Genomic DNA, 20,002 nt, shown 5'->3' with positions numbered 1-20,002 from the left:
TACCCTTCACAATAGCAACAAAGAAAATAAAATACCTAGGAATACATTTAACTAAGGAGGTAAGAGACCTCTATAGGGAGAACTACAAAACACTGAGAAAGGAAATAGCAGAGGATGTAAACAGGTGGAAAACCATACCATGCTCATGGGTTGTCAGAATCAACATTGTTAAAATGTCTATACTATCCAAAGTGATCTACAGATTCAGTGCAATCCATATGAAAATACCAACACCATTTTTTGCAGATCTAGAAAAAATAATTCTACTCTTCATATGGAACCAGAGAAGACCCCGTATAGGAAAAGCGATCTTAAGCAAAAAGAACAAATTGGGAGGCATCAATTTACTAGACTTCAAGCTATACTACAAGGCTATAGTAACTAAAACAGCATGATACTGGCACAAGAACAGAGACATAGACCAATGAAATAGAACTGAGAATCCAGATATAAAACCATCCTCATATAGCAATCTAATCTTTGACAAAGCAGACAAAAACATACAGTGGAAAAAGAATCCTTATTCAATAAATGGTGCTGGAAAAATTGGATAAGCACACGTAGAAGACTGACACAGGATCTGCACCTTTCACCTCTCACAAAAATCAAGTGATGTTGGTTAACAGACTTGAACACAAGGCATGAAACTCTTAAGAATTCTAGAAGAAAATGTTGGAAAAACTCTTGTAAATATCGGCCTAGGCAATGAATTTATGAAGAAGAACCCAAAGGCAATCAAACCAACAACAAAAATAAATAAATGGGACCTGATCAAATTAAAAAGCTTCTGTACAGCCAAGGAAACTATCATTAGAGTGAATAGACAGCCTACAGAATGGGAGAAAATATTCGCATGTTACAATACACATCCATTGAGGGCTGATAACTAGAATCTATATAGAACTCCGGAAAATCATCAAGACAAAATCAAACAATTCTATCAAAAACTGGGCAAAGGATATGAACAGAAACTTTTCAAAGGAAGATAGACTAATGGCCAAGAAAAAATATGAAAAAAACATATGAAAAAATGCTCCATGTCTCTAATCATCAGGGAAATGCAAATCAAAACCACAATGAGATATCACTGATTTCCAATGAGAATGGCCTTTATCAAAAAGTCCCAAAATAATAAATGTTGGCATGGATGCACAGAAATAGGAATACTCATACATTGCTCATGGGTCTGAAACTAGTACAACCTCTGTGGAAAGTAATATGGAGATACCTCAAAGAGCTACAAGTAGAACTTCCGTTTGATCCAGCAATCCCATTACTGGGCATCTACCCAAAAGAACAAAAGAGATTCTATAAAAAAGACATCTGTACTCAAATGTTTATAGCTACACAATTCTAAATTGCAAAGATGTGGAAACAACCCAAGTGCCCATCAATACACGCATGGATTAATAAAATGTGATGTATGTATACCATGGACTTCTACTCAGACACAAAAACACAATGGTGATCTAGCACCTCTTGTATTATCCTGGATAGAGCTGGAGCCCATTCTACTAAGTGAAGTATCACAAGAATGGAAAAACAAGCACCACATGTACTCACCATCAAATTGGTATTAACTGATCAACACTTAAGTGCACATATAGTAATAACATCCATTGGGTGTCTGGCAAATGGGAAGGGGGAGAAGGGGATGGGAATATATACACCTAATGGGTGCTGTGAGCACCATCTGGGGCATGGACACACTTGAAGCTCTGACTCAGGTGGGGCAAAGGCAATATATGTAACCTAAACATTTGTACTCCGTAATATGCAGAAATAAAAACAATTTAAAAAAATTAAAAAAAAATTTGAGAGGACACACACACACACACACACACACACACACACAACTTCTTGGCATCCCACATTCATGAATCTTAACTGACTGACTTGATTCTCCTCCTAGCTGTACTGCAAGCATCTCAAAGTCAACAGGTGTGAATTTTATATATTACCCTGACCTTCTTATCTTAGTATCTTAGTTTACTGCCTCTCTGTCTTCTTAGTGCTCCATTTCTGAAATTTCAGAAATACTCTTGAATCCCCTTATCTAATTTCTTTATCCTCCTATTTCTTCTGTATCAATCTTCTTCATGTCATTAAAGTATATTAATATCCACCGAGTAGTTCAACCGCTTGGCACCAAGGCGTCAGCTTTCATGGTAGATAACAGGTGTCTATAAATTCTTTGCAATGCCTCTCATCAAAAGGTGGAATAGTTTCTCAACCACTTGTATCTTGACTAGCTTTGTGACACTTTGACTAGCAGAATCAAGTAAAAATGATACTGTATGAGTGTTAAGCCTCAGCCTCAAGAGACCTTGCAGCTTCCACTTACTCTATTGCAGTGCAGTGTTTCTCAGCGTTGGCACTATTGACATTTTGGAACATATATTAACCACTTCTTTGTTTTTTGGGCGGTTCTGTGCCTTGTTTATCAGCATCCCTGGCCTCTATGACTAGATGCAAGTAGCAAGTAGCACCCTTCTCTTCCCCAAATTGTGACAATCAAAATGTCTGTGGACATTGTCAAATATCCCTGGGGGATGGGGACAAAATTGCCCCAGTAGAGAACCACTGCTTTATTGCAATGCTACTGCCACATAAACAAGGCTGGCTGGATTACTGGAGAAAGAGAAACCATATAGAGTAGAGATGAGCAGTCCCAGCTGAGGCCTCCCAGACTAGCCATCCTAGGCTATCCTGGAGTGTCAGTCTCAACTGAGACACCTGCAGTCCATTCAAATCAGCTGGGCCAGCTGTGTATAGCTGGAGGTCAGATTCAAGTTTCATTTGTTCCAAGTGGTTATCCAACTGTTTCTGCACTATTTATTTACTTTTTCTTAGGTAGAGTGTATGTATATGTGTGTGGTCTGTTTCTGGGCTTTCCATATTACTCCGTTGGTTCACTTGTCTATCTTTGTATGTTTATTGTAAACCTTGATACATGGTAGTTTATGTCATCTCAGTAACACCCCCACCATCACTACCTTCTACTCCTCCTTTTTCAATAGTACCTTTGCTATTCTTGATTCATTGCATTTCCAATACATTTGAGAATCATCTTCTTACATTCTACCAAAAATCTGTTGTAAATTTGGTTGGTAATGCATGGAAACTATAAATCAATCTAGAGAGAATGGATATTGTTACACTATGGAATATTTCAATCTATGAACGTGATTTTTCTCCTACTTTCTTTGGTCTTCTTTCTCTCTATAATATTTTGTATAGCGTTCTTCATGTATTTATTAGACATCCTTGGATGGTTGATATTTTAATGATATTATAAATGGCATCATTAAGAATTTATATTCTAGGTCTTTTGCAGCTGGTATATATAAAGGCAATTGATTTTGGTATTAATCTGTATCCAGAAACCCAGATAAATTCACCTATTTGTTTTAATATTTTAATTTTAGATTATTTTGGATTGTTTTACATATACAATCATAATGTGCAAATAATGCTTATGACTTATATTTTCTTTCCATGCTTCACTTTAGTGACTGGGAACTTGGTATAGTTTTATAGTGGTGATTGGGGTATATTTAGATTGATATGAATAACTGGTAAGCTGAAATAATATATATATTCTTTTATATTCATGCATCAGGCAAAATAACAATTTCCAATTTTGGAACATCTGGGAAGTTTTATGTAAAATTCTAGATGATGGTACTGGAAGGACTTACACATTCTGCTAGTACTTGGGAAAGACATCTGTTACTAGGTGAACTTCCTCTGGTATTGAGTAATCTTTTGAATCACATTCCGTGTATTGAAATACATTTTAAGTGCCAGTTGTTAATTGTTCATTCTTTTGCTTTTATTATTAATTTTAATTGACACATAACAATTATACACCTTTATAGGATAAAGACTGATATTTTGATACATGTATGCAGTGTGTAATGATCAAATCAGGGTAATTAGCATATCCATCACCTCAAACATTCATCATTTCTTTGTGTTGGGAACATTCAAAATCTGTTCTAGCTATTTGAAAATATAGAATAAATTGCTGTTAATCATAGTCACTGTACAGTGCTATAGAACTGTGGTCCCCAACCGATCTGTGGCCTGTTAGGAACTGACCAAGCATCACTACCTGAGCTCCGCCTCCCCCCATCTTTTGTCCCCCATCTGCCCTGCTCCCATGAAAAAATTGTCTTCCATGAAACTGGTCTCTGATGCCAGAAATGTTGGGGACCGCTGCCACAGAACACTGGAACTTATTCCCTCTATTTAGCTACAATTTGGTATCTGTTAACCAGCCTCTCACTTTGTATCTGTTTTGTATCTGTTAACCCCCTCCCCTTCCTAGTCTCTAGTAATCATATTCTACTATCTAGTTAGTTGTATGAGTTCAATGTTTTTAGCTTCCACATATGAGTTGAGTTTCTTGTATATTCTGGATATTAATCCCTTGCTGGATGAATAGTTTGCAAATATTTTCTCCCATTCTGTAGGTTGTTTCTTCACTCTCTTGATTGTTTCCTTTGCCATGCAGAAGCTTTTTAGTTTGATATAATCCCATTCATCTATTTTTGCTTTTTTTACCTATGCTTTTGAATTCTTATCCATAAAATCTTTGCTCAGACCAATGTCTGGAAGCATTTCTCCTATGTTTTCTTCTAATAGTTGCATAGTTTTGGGTCTTATATGTAAGTATTTAGTCCATTTTGAGTTGATTTTTGTATATAGTGAGAGACAGGGGTCCAGTTTCATTCTTCTGTGTATGGATATCCAGTTTTCCCAGTACCATTTATTGAAGAGACTGTTCTTTCCCCAATGAGTGTTCTTGGCAACTTTATTGAAAATCAATTCGCTGTAAATACATGGATTTATTTCTGAGTTCTCTCTTCTATTCCATTGGTCTATATATCTATTGTCATGCCAGTACTATGCTGTTTTGGTTACTATAGTTTTGTTGTATATTTTGAAGTCAGGTAGTGTGATACCTCTAGCTTTGTTCTTTTGCTCAAGATTGCTTTGGCTATTTGGGGTCTTTTGTGATTCCATATGAATTTTAGGATTGTTTACTCTATTTCTGTGAATAACATCATTGGTATTTTCATAAGGATTGCATTGAATCTATAGATTGCTTTTGATGGTATGGTCATTTTCACAATAGTCATTTTTTCAGTTCATGAACATGGGATATCTTTCCATTTAGTGTCCTCTTCAATTTCTTTTATCAGTGCTTTATAATTTTCCTTATTTAGATCTTTCACCTTCTTGGTTAAATTTATTCCTAGGTATTTTTATGGTAGCTTTTGTAAATGGGATTGCTTTCTTGATTTCTTTTTTAGCTGGTTCATTGTTGGTCTATAGAAATGCTACTAATTTTTGTACATTGATTTTGTGTCCTGCAACTTTATGGAATTTGTTTATCAGTTCTAAGAGGCGTTTGGTGGTGTTTTTAGAGTTTTGTTCATATAAAATCATGTCATCTGCAAACAGAGACAATTTGACTTCTTCCTTTCCAATTTGGATGCCGTTTACTTCTTTGTCTTGCCTAATTGCTCTGGCTAGGACTTCCAGTACTATGTTGAGTAAGAGTGGTGAGAGTGGTTATCTTGCCTTGCTCCAGTTCCTAGTGGAAAAGCTTTGATTCACTGATTTTTAAAATATTAATTATAAAGAATTAATTATATAGAATTTCTTGATTCAGTGGTTTCAAAAATGTGGCTATACATCAAAATCATTTGGGAAGCTTATATAAAATAATAATACTGGGTCCCATCCAAGACCACATCAGTCAGGATCTCAGGGGATAAGGCCCAAATATTAGTATTTTTGTTTTAGAGCATTTCAACAGATTCTAATGTGCAATGAAGGTTAAGCATTATTTTAATTTCTGAGCTGTTTTCTGGTAGCATCTTAGGCCTTTGAGGAGCTGCATTAACCTTTTCAAGCCTTTATGATTGTAGTTAGTATATCAAAGCAGGATTAATAATTGATAAATTAGATTTCAAAAACAAGAAATGAATAAACCTATAAACAAAGGAAGCTACTGGAAAGGCCAGAGTGTCTGAGACGAATATGGTAATTCAAGTTGGATGATACAACTACCCTAACAATAGTAATTATTGTTAAGTATTTGTTTCAAAAGTAATTTTTTTCCTAAAATATCATTCATATCATTTTTGTCCCCCAGATAGTTTTCTATAATCAGATGAAAGGGTTCAGTTTCTTTCCCTAAGTAATAATGATAGTCAATATTTTATTTCCACTTAGCAATAGAAAAAGAGGAGAATATGTTTGGAAATTATCATTCTCTATATCAAGCTTTCCCAGTTGTTATATGAGCTGAAGTATTAAAGCATTCATAAGCATGGACAGCTTCTGTTTGTAGTTTCTTCTTCTTCAGGGAGATTTTATGGAAAGTAATTAAGCCAAAACTGTCAGAAGATCCTCACAAGGATTCTTTTCAGCAGGGACTTCTGATATAACAACAGCCTGAAAATTAGACTCACTTTAATCAGGATAACCTAAAATCAATTATTCCCAACAGCATTGAACAAACACATCGCAATTTGTTGGCCTGTGAACTGAGAATCCTTGCAAAGTGGGGGGTGCTGCTCTAAAACGGGACTTTGAATGAACACTAAAGTTCCTTCTTGCTAAGTATTGCCAGTTCTTGTGAGCAGCGGTGCCCAGTGAAGATGACCATAATGATGCACCCTTGAGTGACTTTTTTGCTCTGGGAGGAAAGACCTCCAAGCCATCAGAGAATTTGATTTTCTTCCCCATAAGCTTTCTAAAATATGAATCTTCAATTCCAGCACTGCCATAATTGAATTAGAGGTTTTATTTTGAAGTCTGCTATTTAAATAAATTTTAATGTTGATCCTTGATGGGCCCTCTGAATATACCCCCACTGAAGGTGGGCTGCTTGGCTTACTTCTGTCTGTTTATACATCTCATCTCCTCCTAGCTCCCCCCACCCAACCTCCCGCATTTTGAGTTTTATTCTTAAACATTAATGAATGATCTGTTTGAAGTAGCAGGACAGGAATTTTATAATGTTTAGCACTTAAAAATCTTCCTAAAAACATCTTTGTATGTTGTTCATTCTGCCCACAGTTTCCTGCTCAGGGCAACTGCCAAAAATCTCTCCCTCTGCCTCTCTTTCTGCAGCCTCCTCACCATTTTGCTGCTTTTCTCTCTTCCTTTCCTTATTCTCTGCAATGCTTATGTCCTACACTCTTGATGATTGTCCTTTTTTATCCTATAGCTCCCTAGCAATCATGGTTTGTCGCTTATTTTCCTTATACAAATCAGGCCTCCGAAACTCAGTGGAATTCTCTTGTATACAATTCTCTAGCTCATTATGCTTTTCCCTTAGCAACATCTCTGTAGTACTCCACAAAAAGGAGCACAGGATACATTTTTGCTTTCTAGGGTCCCTTCCCCTTCACAGCCCGCTGTCTCTTCCCCTTCTTTTCCTTCTCTGAGGTGAACGAAATTTTTCTGTTTCTTCTTAAGGCATTACTGTGTTTAGTCTGGTTGTGCCAATCAGTCATTTTTTTGGCATATCTGGGAACCAACACATTCATACCAGAATTTAGTTTTATGCTCCTTAGGGGTTCTACTATAATTTAGGGTTAAAATCTTTAAGGTGTAGGTTGCCATTAAATGTCTTTCTAGGCCAGGGGCAGTGCCTCATGCCTGTAATTCTAGCACTTTGGGAGGCCAAGGTTGGAGGACCACTAGAGGTCAGGAGTTTGAGACCAGCCTGAGCAAGAGTGAGACCCCGTCTCTACAAAAAAGAGAAAAATTAGCTGGGCGTGGTGGCACGTGCCTGTAGTTCCAGTTACTTGGGAGGCTGAAGCAGGAGGATTGCTTGAGCCCAGGAATTTGAGGTTGTAGTGAACTATGATGACGCCACTGCACTCTAGCTGGGGTGACACAGGAAGACCTTGTTTCAAAAAAAACCAAAAAACAAAATACAAAAAGCCTTGCTGTTAAAACCGGAGCCAGCATACAGCTATCTTCACCTCTGCTGGGGACCACAGAATGGTTGTAGATGGATACTTGGGTACTAAAAGTTGTGCCAAGTTGCCATACTGGAAGCAGCTCAGGGAGTCCTGTTTTCAAGCTGAGCCCTGTGTTGACTCAGGGAAGATGCTAATCACCTTAACTGGGATTGATGAGCTGGCCTGTCCTCGTACACTGATCTCCTTCCTCTCATGTGTTCAACTTCACTATGATGAGGCATACCTGGGGCACTCAGTCAGTACTCCTTTACTCGGTATTACTGTCATTTTTAGTTCTCATCAGTTTAACTAACAGTGAGAGCTCAGTGAATGTCAGTCTTTAAAATCACACTTTCACAAATTTGGTCCAAGTGTGCCTGATTTTCCAAGCTGTACTCCCCTATTTCTGGTGGCTGGCTCTCATAGAGTGGAAGGAACATTTCTTTCCTTCTTGCTAGCTCCTGATTATGAGTCTGACTTACAAATCCAATGATTCTTCTCCCTATCAATTAATCTTCCTTGGGAAGTAAGATCATCTACCACCAACATGGAGGTTTTGATGAATTTGAGTCCATTAATAACTGCTATTACCAGACCCTGTAAACCAGAAGTCTCCATACTGCAAACAAAGTGTTTTGTCTATATTGTACATTGTTTAAAAAATATAGAAGTTTTACACCCATTACCCAGAGTTTCAGATTCTCTTAAAAAGTAGTAATATTTGGCACTGCTGCATCTGTCTACTCATTGAGCAGAAGTTAGCCAATGCAGAGTAGCAGTTGCCTTCTTTCAGTGGAGCATCTGCTTCCTAGCTAGCAACAGTCATCACCATTCCTGATCCATGATCTACCTCAGTTATTTGTGTTACCTGCTTGGCCCATGGAAGCATTTGAGTTTTCCACCCATGGTATAGACTTCCACTTAGTCTGCAGTATTTTTTTTTATATCTTGAGGATTTCATCCCTGTGGTGTACTTTAAACATCACTCAAAGTCATTTTCTTTGACATAGAACTCCTCAGGACATTTCTGCATTTTATTATAGAAAAGAGGCTACATTGGTAGATTTATATCTGTTTAGTTACAAGTCCTATATTAGACCCAACCCTCCAGGACATTTGGTGAGTCAGGATAAAGATTTAAAATAAGCTTTAGTATACCTGTCACCAACTATTTCTCTCCCCCTTCCTCCTCCCTCCCTCCATTTGCATGCCTTCTTTAGGAAAATGTCTATTCAGGTCCTTTGCTCATTTTTTAATTGGGTTCTTTGTTTTCTTGCTTTTGAGTTGTTTGAGTTTATTATATGGTATATTTTGGATATTAACCCCTTGCCAGATGTATAGTTTGCAAATATTTTCTCTTGTTCTGTGGGTTGTCTCTTCTCTCTCTTGATTGTTTCCTTTGCTGTGCAGAAGCTTTTTAGTTTGATATAATCCCATTTGTCTATTTTTGCTTTTGTCACCTGTGCTTTTGAGGTCATATACAGAAAAATCATTGCCCAGATCAATGTCATGGAGTTTTTTCCCTACATTTTATTCTATTAGTTTTCAAGTTTTGGGTCTTACATTTAAGTTTTTAATCCATTTGGAGTTGATTTTTTGTATATGGTGTGAGACGAGGGTCTAATTTCGTTGTCCTGCCTGTGGATATCCAGTTCTCCCAACACCATCTGTTGAAGAAACTCTCTTACCCCCATTTTGTATTTTGGCACCTTTGTCAAAAATCAGTTGGCTATAAATGTTTAGATTTATTTCTTGGTTCTCTATTCTGTTCCATTGGTCTATGTGCCTGTTTTCACGGCAGTATCATGCTGTTTGGGTTAGCTTTGCAGTATTTTGAAGTCAGGTAGTGTGATGCCTCCAGCTTTATGCTTTCTGTTCAAAATTTCTTTGGCTATTTGGGGTCTTTTGTGGTTCCATGTAAATTTTAGGATTTTTAAAAATTTCCGTGTAGAATGTCATTGATATTTTGGTAGGGGTTACCTTGAATCTGTGGATTGCTTTGGGTAGTATGGAAATTTTAACAATATTAATTCTTCCCATCTGTCCGTGCAGAATATCTTTCAATTTATTTGTGTCTCCTTCAATTTCTTTCATCAATGTTTTGTAATTTTCTGTGTACAGATCTTTCATCCTCTTGGTTAAATTTATTCATAAATATTTTATTTTTTGTAGCTATTATTTATGGGATTATTTTCTGTTTTAGATAGTTTGCTGTTAGTATATAGAAACATTACTGATTTTTGTATGTTGATTTTGTAGCCTGCAACTTTACTAAATTTGCTGATTATAACTGTTTTTTGGTGGAGTCTCTAAAATTTTCTATATACAATATCATGTTGTCTGCAAATAGGGACAATTTAAATTATTCCTTTCAAATTGGTTGTCTTTTATTTCTTTCACGTATCTAACTGTTGTGGCTAGGACTTCTAGTAATATGTTGTATAGAAGTGGCAAGAGTAGGTATTCTTGTCTTATTCTGGATCTTAGAGAAAAAGCTTTCAATTTTTCCCTATTGACTATGATGTCAGCTGTGGTTTGTCATATCAGGCCTTTATTTCATTCAGTCTCATTCCTTCTATATCTAATTTGTTGAGAATTTTTTTCTTTTATCATAAAATGATATTGAATTTTGTCAAATGCTTTTTTTTAGTCTATTGAGATGATCGTATGATTTTGCCCATTATTTTGTTAATGTGATGTATCACGTTTATTGATTTGTGTATGTTGAACCCTTCTTGCAAGTAAACATGTTAAAAAATACTAGTAGCAAGACACAGGAACACAGAGTTTGTAGGTTATGCTAAAATTTTTAAATGTAACCTGGGAGTGATGGGAAGGAATTAAGGTTTTAAGCAGTGTGACATGATAAGATCTGTATTAAAAAATCATTCTTGCTACCATGTGGAGAATGGATTATGAAGGATCCAGGTAGATGAAGGCAGACTAGTTATGAAACTTTTGTAACAATCTAGCTGAGAAAGAATGGCAGCTTGGATGAGGGTACAGGCAGTGACGACTGAGAGACAGGAAAAGATGAAAAACAGATTTAGGAAGAAACTCAGAAAGACTTTATAACGTGGGAAGTAAGGGAGAGGGAGGGGTCAAGGATGGCCCCTAGGCTTCTGACGATACAACAAGATGGACTGTGCAGCCATAAGGGAACCCTGCTCAGATTTGAGGGGAAGATACTTATTTCAATTTTAGAGATATTGAGTTTAAGATGCATTTATGTTTTCCTTGTGGAGCTAGAGCATAGGCTATGAGCAGGACCAACTACGTAGTTTTCCAGGCCCACTGCAAAATGAAAGTGTGGGGCCTCTTGTTCAAGTATTATTAACAATTTCAATGTGCCTACAGCAGAGCATTAAACGAAAAGATGGTCCTTGTTGCGATTGTAAGATTGCATGCCTCAGAAGGTGTTATGAATCTGATTATGAACGTGGAGTTCAGCGGAGATGTCTAGACTAGAAGTGTGCATTTGGGAGCCATCATGATATAGATGATAACTGAAGATATTGTCTAAAGAAATTTTAATGAGTGAGAAGAAAAAAAAAAACCCTAAAGAATTTCAGCAATGTCATAGATGCAAAAGTTTCCTAAAAACTTTAACTTCTTAAGAAATTGAAAGTCCATTTATGCTGAGTTGCAAACCAATTGCTAGGAAATTACCTAAAGAAGATTTTAAAAACTTCCCCAAGCTTTAGTGAACTCACATAATGTGATAGAAGCCTGATTTTTTGTTTAATGCATGCAGTTTAAACTGTTCAATCTGCCCAAAACATTAATTCCATGTCAGTGTAAACTCCACAATGTAGTACCATAATAGGACCACCACGGTTTAAATGTTGACCATGCTTGCCGTTATCACCCAGGTTCTGCTGTAGGCTTAAAGTCTATAGCTGGAAAAATGATGTGGCTGATACCTTCTTTCTTCTTTCACCAGTGGACCACTGATTACTATTTTTGACTCTGAGGGGTTTGGGGCTAGTACTAAGGGAGGAAGGAGAGAGAAGGAAGGGAGCCAGAAAGTTGGTATAGAATGGTCTATGATAGAACTCAGTTTGGTATTTGTTGTCTATTATGTTAGAATATTGACCAAACTTCCATTTTAACTTCTATTATAAAAAACTGTAACACTCATGTCTCTACCCTGAGACATGATTCCATAAATGCTTTGCCTGTGGGTTTCTGATCAAGAACCGCTAATTTTTGACTGAATTGCTTAGGCAGTTAATTCATTCAAGTAAAAGATGCTATGGGATCAGGGAGATCAAATCTAGTCTCCATATTGGGGAAGGCTTTCTGCAGCATGGATGTTACCAGGTGAGAAGATGGGAACAGGAGTAATAAGGTTTGAGCTGAGTGTCTTTGATAAAGAGCTTAGCATGTTCAAAGGCCTGGGTCAGCGAACAGGAGCGCTCAGGGAATTCAGAGGCATTTGGTTGAGCTGATCAGGAGAGCTGCAGGAGGGACTGTGGTGGAGCAGGAGCAAGACCATGAAGGGCCTGGTAGATGTGTAAAGGAGCAATGGCGCATCACTGAAAGTTTACAGCAGAGATGTAATATGATCGAATTTGCATTTTCAAAAGATAGCCCAGGATCCAGTATAGGGAATTGATTAGAGAAACCAGAGAGAAGAGTTAGAAGTTTCTTCTAGTAATTTCACTTCCATCAGTTTACCTCAATAATTATATTTATTAAACTAGTTGATTTCCCAGTCAAGACGGTGTTTAAAAAATTCTTTCTATGCACCATATTACTGAGCTACCTTCATTTTCTGAGAAGTGCAGGGAGAAGTTGGCAGGCATATGAAGTCCCCAAAGGGTCTCTAGATGAACAGAAATTCAAAACATAGAGGGTTCTTTAATCCCTTACTTGACATCTAGAGCCCCCCCAAGGACAGAAAATCAATACCATTGATAAGCTATGGCTTGCACATGTGACCTCTTCTTATATTAGAAGCAGCTAAGATTACAGCAAATTCTTTTGTATTAATACAATTCCCTAAGGCTGAATTAGGGAATTCTACAATTCCCTAGACTTCAAAGTAGTAACCAACAAACAAAAGCAATAATTCCATTCTTCTCATTTTGAAAACATGCTTGTTAGGCAAACTTTCTCTTTAGTCTCTTTTACTCAGCCTTGCTTGACTAACTGTTCACATAAGAAACATTTCCTATATATAGAGCCCAAATTAATGACAGTCTCAATAACTGAGAATATCTTTAGTGAACTTTCAATTCACATGCTCTTTGGCATAACTTTTTTCAGAATATTTCTTGGCTAATTCCCCATCCTTCATATTGACCATGTTATTACCAATTCTTTTAATAAGTCTTAGAATATTATAATTTTATTATGTTCAATTAATTTATATTAGATTCTCTCATTTCTTGGGTAGGACAAGGCAGCCCATATATTATTAGAAAGTATTGGTTTATTATGCTGTGCCTCAATTCAGTTGAATTGGGTCTTTCCCATTAAATATTTTTCGGAGGTCAGCAACTGGAATAACATAACCGCAAGCTCCAAAAAGCAAATGGTTGCATTTTATTTCTGATGCTGAAGATATATTAGTATATGTATCCAATGGCTAAACCTATTTTCCATATCTGTGCACCCTCAGGCTCATGTCCCTCTAACTTATTCATCTCTCAGTATGTGTTCAGGAAGTACATGTTTTCTAGACTATTTCTTTCTTACTTTTGGTTTTAGCTCAACAGGATGCCATCACTGTTGATGGAGGATATTTGGGTAGAGATAGCATAAAGAAGCCATCAAAAATAGTCAAATAAATTGCTTGGGATTAACAACATTCTGTGTGTCTCCAGAATACAATTGCTGAATTCAAAAGGAACAAAACCACCAACATTGTACCAAGATCATGGCAACCCCTGACATATATAGAAAGCATATATTATTTTGGGAGCTTTGAAATTTATTTTTATTGAACTTCTGCTCTGTTAATCTGTAGAAAAATCTCAACTGGATAGTTGTTTTCCTATTGTCCACTTCTCTGGAATAGCTGCTTTTTAGAGAAGAAATTAACGGCATTTACTTGGCATAAGAAATAATATAGATTAACATGACAACCTAACCTAAATAAAATCCACTAATCAACCCCCAATTAATAACACTTCAAGAGCATATTATTCTTATGTTATTAATAAAAAAAGATTACATTTGCTTATCAGACTAGGGTACCTTTTACTACTAACATGGCTTTTCATACCTCCATACTCCTCAAATGTTCAAAAATTACAAATTAATATTTTAATGTTAAAGGAATGAGAGTTTCATTTTAGAATAAAAATAAACTAAAGGATTTCACAGTTAACAATACTTGCTTTTACTTCGATTTGGTGCCTTATTTCAGATGCCTTTTCTCTATGGAAGATTTATATCTTTAGCTATGTCCCCTGGGCAACCCTGTAGAGTTTCTGTGGGATTTATGATGAGTAAATTGGAAGACTAGTGAAAATATTGAGAAAAACAGGGAATCAGCCTAATATAGGGGATAGGATTTTGGAGAATAGGGTTCTAGCCATAGCTTTGCTGACAGCTAGCAGTGGTGTGATCTCGGGTCAAGTCGCGGGTAGCTCTGCCGGTGTTGCCTGGGCACCTCAGTGCACTCAGCTAACAGCCTGTGCCAGAACCCACCTGAGCACACCAGGAGCTGGCGAGTGGTGGCCCTGGCCGGGGACCCTTCCGTGGGCCCAGTGGGACAAAAGTGGCTCTAAATTCAACCCATGTACATTGAAGCAAGTTAAAGGATTTAATATGAAGCACAGAAGCAGATAGTGCCAAATAACAAGCAGTAGTCGGTACACATTTCTGGAAAAACAGTGTCTGTGTTGCTATGTACACCTCCAAAACAAGTTCAGATCTGTAAAGTAAACTGAACTACAGAGTAGCAGTATTTTAGTAGCTATTGTAGATGTGTATTTACTATATTAAAATGAGTAAAAGAACAAACAATGACACATCACTAGGAAGGGTGAGTGAGGCAGCATTTCTTCTCCCACTGCTGCTGGGATGCTGGAAATGAGTGGAATTCAATATGAAATGGAATATACCAAAGGTACTAGTCAGTGAATGAGGGTCCTGGAAAAGTTAAAAGTAGCGCCACCAAATGCTGACCTAGAACAAGGATTCTAAGAAGGAGTTTCAAATACTAGCGTGATAATGCAAGTTGCAGGGAGGATTGCTCTAGCAGGAAATAATGAAGACACTTCATTTTAAAGACCAGCAGATCTTGACCTTATTCGATAGATTCTCTTTAAACCTCTGGCACTAAAATCACCACCTCATATACTTATGGCAAGTGAAAGACCACTAGATTTTCTGAATTTAGAAAGACCTCTTCCAATCCCTCAAAATGAAGATATCCGTGAAATTGCAGGCTAAAAATAGAGTGCTGTGTGAGTGAAAGTGCTGTTCGTGAAAAGGGAGAGCTGGTCAGAAATGATTCTACACTTGTGTTGCATGATGGGTCTGCTGTCACCACTTCTAATCCTCATCATGACAACGTCAGGTATGACATTTGGAATATAGAGACAACAATTGAAGGAATGTCAGATGACATGACTGTTGTAGAGGCAGCTTCATTAACGTGACAGATAATCAAACTAAATCCACATCTACAACTTCTAGAAGAGGAGAACAAAGAATGTGTTAGAAGAGAAACGGTCATGTATTCAATTACTGTAGCATTCTGACTGCTTAATAGCTGGCTCTGATTTCGCCAGTAGAGGTAACATCAGCTCTCGAAAATATTGTCTCAACAGTGGAAATATAAAAGACTTACAAAAAAACAAAACAAAAGAAAAACAGATAAAAAGATGAGAGACTGTACTTGAAGGATGCCCTCCACCTCTAACACATCTCAAATTCTATGTTTAGTTGGTTCAATCTTTCCAACTCCAGAATTCAAATACTCTAGCGATGAGAGAAGATTTATAGAAACACATTGAATTATTTTGGTGCTAATTACCTTTGAGAAAAATTAGTAAAGATGATAGTTAACACCATGAATGGGGGAACAGTAAAGGGCCAAGCGCTGGGCCACAGTTAGGGATACTGAGGAGGAATGTACTATGGTGAGATTATGCCGGAAGGTAGGGAGGAGAACCAAAAAGTGAAGGTGCATTCTAAAAAGAGAGAGTCGTGGAGAGTGCAATAGTTATTGAATAGGATGAGTACTGAATAAGAATAGTTGAATCTTATGAGAGGGCTCTTTGAGTGGTTAGAGAGCAATTGAAATGCCACGCTGATGAGTCAGACTGGGAGGGTGTATAGATAGATCATCTGTTTAAATATGAAACTCTAAAAAGCTAGGACTAAAAAACAGGTGGTGATTTTAAGAGAAAATGAAGTCAACCAAAATTTTTTCAGTAATATGAAAATTGGAACTGGCTAGATGGTGGCAGGTATTAGAGGAGGGGATGAGGCTTGGAACAAGGGCCCTCAGAAAGCTGTAGAGGTTAGACTCCAGAGCACAGGCAGAGAAAATATATGAGACAATTAATAGTCCACTCTGTACCAGAAAACAATTAGGTTGGCCATGTGATTTATTTTGGAGAATAGAATGTAAACAGAAGTGATGTATGTCACTTATGGAACAAGGTGGTTTGGTAAGTGGTATTTCTGTCCCGCTCTGTCCCTCTCCCCTGTCCATGTGGTTGGGAAGACAGGACTGCAGGATAATGAAGCCATGTGATGGGAGGAACTCCAATTCCTAGGCAGTAGTGGAAAAGAGCCACTGGACTACACTCAGGAGTGCCACCAGACCATATGGGACATTGTGCAAATGAGAACTAAATTTTTATTGCAGGCCACTGAGATTTGGAGGTTGTTTTTTAAAGCAGTGAAACAGCTAACCAAAACAGAAATTGGTACTAGGAATGGGAAATTTGTAAATATTCAATACTGACTGTAATATTGCCTGCTCTACACTAGTGCCAACACTTAATATGGTCAATCTTTTTAAGTTTAGCCCTTCTGGTAGGGTAGGGGTGTGGTAATATTTCACTGTACTTTCAATCTACATTTCCCAAATAATCTCAATCATCTTTTTATGTGCTTATTTGCCATCTTTGTCTTTGAAGAAATGTCTGTTCAGATCTTTTACCCATTAAAAAATTGTGTTGTTTGTTTTCTTGCTGTTGAGTGTTGAGAGTTCTCTATATATTCTGGACATACGCCTTCTGTGAGATACATAATTTGCAAGTATTTTCTCCCAGCCTGTGGCTTGTCTTTCCATCTTCTTAACATTCAAACACAAACATTCCATCTCAAAACATTCTCTCAGTGTGTTTTGAAAAGCAAAAGTTTTTAATTTTGATTGATGAAGTCTGATTTATTATATTTATTGTGATGATAGATAAGGCTCAATGAATATTTAAAGATGATAGATGAGGGTCAGTGCATACTTGGATAAATATTCTCCAGTTGTACACTTTAAATATGTGCTGTTTCTTGTTTGCCCATTATACTTCAATAAAGTTGTTTAAAAAGTGAGGAGGGACAGAGAGAGTTCAGTACTTCAGGGTCTTTAAGTGCCAAAAGCTAATCACTGCTATATGCCACTAGCTAGAGGAACAAAAGCTCTGTAAACTTTTCTGTTGAATTAAGTGACTCAGCGCTTAATTTCAGAGGAAATTAAGGATGTGGTCTTCCCATTCATTGTTCTATGTAGTCTTAGGTAATCACAGTGAAATGGATGAGAGAGATGGTGGGCACCCAGGGTCAGGGGTAGGGAGACATCAACAACATAAATCAGGCTGAGAATCATATCTAACACAAACTTTGAGCGTGGCTCCTAGCACACGGAACTAATTGCAATCAGAGTTAAGAAGCCTACCAGGTTTTTGGAGGAATTATATTGCCCAAGAAGCCCAGAACTTGAAATTAAAAGCTTTTTACTGTTCAGGACTTAATTATTGTATCCCCAGTCTTCTATAAACAGAAGGAAACTTTTACAATTGTACAGCTCCCAGGAAGGGCACACTCTTCAACATTCATTCCAGATGTGGCCCAGGAGGATAAAGGAACTCCTAGAGGGTAGAGCCCTAGGGTCACAAAGAACAATAGACCGGCACAGCCTCACAGCAGGCAACAAGAACAGAGTGTGAAAGTTTCTGTCCTGCCAGGGTAGGGAGACTTTGCAGTGTCTTCTCATCAGAATTGTGAATTGCTGTAGGTGAGTTGACTGCTCTCAGTTTCCCATTCTTCCTCTTTCTCTAGGGGTGGCTGGTACTAGTGTCCTGTCCCTGCACTACCACTGTAGACTGAACATGTATCTGGAGGGATAGAACCTGCATTTTGGTTCACAGGAAACACCAGGAACATCATATCTGGATCTAAGGCATAGGACTTGCAGAGCAGATTATCATTGAGGAGTGGACTCCTCTTTGAGGAGTGAATGATGATTTCCCCGATTTTATATAAAAGAGAGTGGGTAAGCAACAGGCCCAACATTCAGACATGAACACTGGGTGCTGAATTTATGCTGCCTGGGTCTTTGAGGAGAGGTGTTTTTTGTAAATGGGAAGGAGGGAGAACATGAATATTTGGTAACTAAAGGGCAGATTGTGATAGGGCCTATTAATGATGCTGAGTGATGTCTGTGTGTTGAACCTCCATTTTCCAGCTTCCCTTGCAGCTAAGTTGGCCATCTGACAAGTTTGGGACAATAGAATATGATCAGAAGTGACATGTGCCGCTTCTAGGCTAAGCAGGTTAAGTATCCAGTGCGCATTCCCCGGGTGCTCTCGCTCACTCTTTCATTTGTGGTCCTAGAAGGAAAAGGCTCCAGGATGACTTGACCACGTGATGGAGGAGACTGGATCCCTGAATTTTGGCTGGAAGAATGCTGCCCTGCAGAGCTGCCAAGTCTTCCCTGGACTTTATATGAGTGAAAAATAAACCTGTGCTGTGTTAAGACACTGAGATTTGTGGCTATTTATTGGAGTGACTAGAATTAATTACTCTGACCAATACCAATACCATAGCAATTGGATAAAGGTGCCTACCACATGCTTTCTCCACATTCTATTACACTCCCTGTACTCAATCACTTGGAAGATAATGGCTACCAAGTCTTCACATTTTCCAAAGATTTATGACTTAGTTGTTTTGTTTTTAAAGGGAAAAAGATGACAGCACTGATTTAAGCTATGTTTTCCTTTTGAAAACACAAAAACTTGAATGCTATTATCTTTCAGTTGGAAAGTATGATATGGTAAATCAGAGAAGAATTATTTATGACTTGGGGCATGTAGTTTCTTGATCAGATTTCTAAGCAAGGGCCAAATTACTGAAGGAAAACGTATATATCATTTAAAAACACAAGGTTTGAGTCAAATTCTCTGTCCATTCACCAGCTGTTTGAACTTTGAATGAGTTATTAATACTTAGCCACCCTCTATCCTGTATGATTGTGAAAAAAAATATTCATAGTTCAAAGAGTTGTTATGAGAATTAAATGGATTAATGTTGTATAATAAAGAATTTAGCTGCCCAGTCCCTGGTTCTGGGGAATCTCTAAACCCTTGGAATTTCTTGAGTGATAAGAATGTGTTTGTTATTCATAGTGGGCCCTCTGGCCCACACCTGAGTTTGTGCTAACAAGGTGACACATGTGGGCACAGTAGTCTCAGGATGGGGGCTTCCTGCAAAAGACCAACCATGTGATTAGAGATGGGTGGGGAGGGGAGGAGGGCTGGAGATTGAGCTCATTCATGTGGCCAATGATCCAATCAATCATGCTTCTGTGATGAATCCCAATAAAAATTCTGGACACCCAAAACTTGGATGAGTTTCCCTGGTTGATATTTATATATTGATGTGCCTGGAGGGTGGTACACTTCGATGACTTGGAAGCTTCATGTTTAGGACCCTTCCAAACTTTGCTCTATGTGTCTCATTTTTCGGCTGGTCCTGATTTGTATTTTTTATAATAAAATTATAATCTTAAGTATGGTGACTTCCTCCATTCTGTGAGTTGTTTT

The 20,002-nt window shown here is 37.6% G+C and overlaps 1 pseudogene; it reads left to right on the top strand.

The window, feature by feature from the left end:
• The first annotated feature begins 14,949 nt into the window (after positions 1 to 14,949).
• Positions 14,950 to 15,742, top strand: LOC105807582 (annotated as a pseudogene).
• The last annotated feature ends 4,260 nt before the right edge of the window (positions 15,743 to 20,002 follow it).

This window comes from Propithecus coquereli, unplaced genomic scaffold (assembly GCF_000956105.1).
Source record: "Propithecus coquereli isolate 6110/MARCELLA unplaced genomic scaffold, Pcoq_1.0 Scaffold16, whole genome shotgun sequence".
Classification (NCBI taxonomy): Eukaryota; Metazoa; Chordata; class Mammalia; order Primates; family Indriidae; genus Propithecus; species Propithecus coquereli.
This window is presented reverse-complemented; position numbering and strand designations above follow the sequence as displayed.